This window comes from Augochlora pura, unplaced genomic scaffold (assembly GCF_028453695.1).
Source record: "Augochlora pura isolate Apur16 unplaced genomic scaffold, APUR_v2.2.1 APUR_unplaced_6016, whole genome shotgun sequence".
Classification (NCBI taxonomy): domain Eukaryota; kingdom Metazoa; phylum Arthropoda; class Insecta; order Hymenoptera; family Halictidae; genus Augochlora; species Augochlora pura.
The window spans coordinates 482-1,435 of NW_027586543.1; the positions used below are offsets into that span (position 1 = coordinate 482).

At 29.1% G+C, this 954-nt stretch overlaps 1 long non-coding RNA gene across 1 annotated transcript; it reads left to right on the plus strand.

Moving 5' to 3' along the window:
* The first annotated feature begins 317 nt into the window (after window positions 1-317).
* On the plus strand, window positions 318-917 carry LOC144477996 (uncharacterized). The gene is made up of 3 exons (XR_013495299.1): window positions 318-430; window positions 544-630; window positions 733-917. It is a non-coding gene; the product is annotated as an uncharacterized LOC144477996 (long non-coding RNA).
* The last annotated feature ends 37 nt before the right edge of the window (window positions 918-954 follow it).

A 954-nucleotide genomic window follows, 5' to 3' on the forward strand; every position in this document is an offset into this window, starting at 1 on the left:
ATGTGCACTCTGCACAGTTTTTGGCAAACCTGGTCGTGATTTTCTCTTCTCTCTTGACATTATCGATTTCATACTATTGTATGAAATATATGTTGCTGCGTCAGAATTTGTACGACAAATATTGTCAAAGATATCCTTATTATTTACTGAAGAATTTTTAGTACATTCCTCTAGCATGGTTGATTTTAATCGTTACTCGTCTCCGAGTAACGGAGACTTTTGTACTCGTTTTTTTCCATAAGAAAAAAAAACAATCAATGGCAAAGATGGTACATGATTCTAATTATTCCAGTCTTTAATTGTATTTATTATTTAACATGTCAATTATTATGGTACATAATCTTTTATAGATGACATTTCATCACATCGACGGGTAACACTGATATGTGTACAGAAAATCAAGGAGTACCTACATATAGTGCAGTAGAAGGTACCTTGTGTTATACCTGTTCATTTTTCGTTTCTTTTTTTGTTAAAATTTGTATTATTTTGAGATGTTACTACGTTTAAAAACTAATAATTTATGTACATCATTTTTTGTAGGTAATGACGTTTTTGTAATATGTAGCTGTAATGAAGATGAGTCTTGTGTACATTTAGGAAATCGGAACAAGGAAGGAGCATTACAGGGTAAACTGATCATCAAATCTATGTTATTAATGTTTAAATTATGTATTACAAAGTTAGTAAATTTTATTTGGTTCGCGTTTAATGTATACTGATGTGTTTTAGGTGATATAAATAAAGCTTTACAGGAATTACACATAAGTGTGGATAATATGACCAATGGTATGTTTAACCTTCACTTACATTATCAGAAGATGCTCAAGTTTTTTGATACTATTTTATTAATTAAAATCGTTTTGCAGATACTAATATTTGTATAAGTGGTAGTCAAATTAATAGTCAGAGTTTAATAGAAGGTATATTTTTCACTTATTCATATCTTTACTT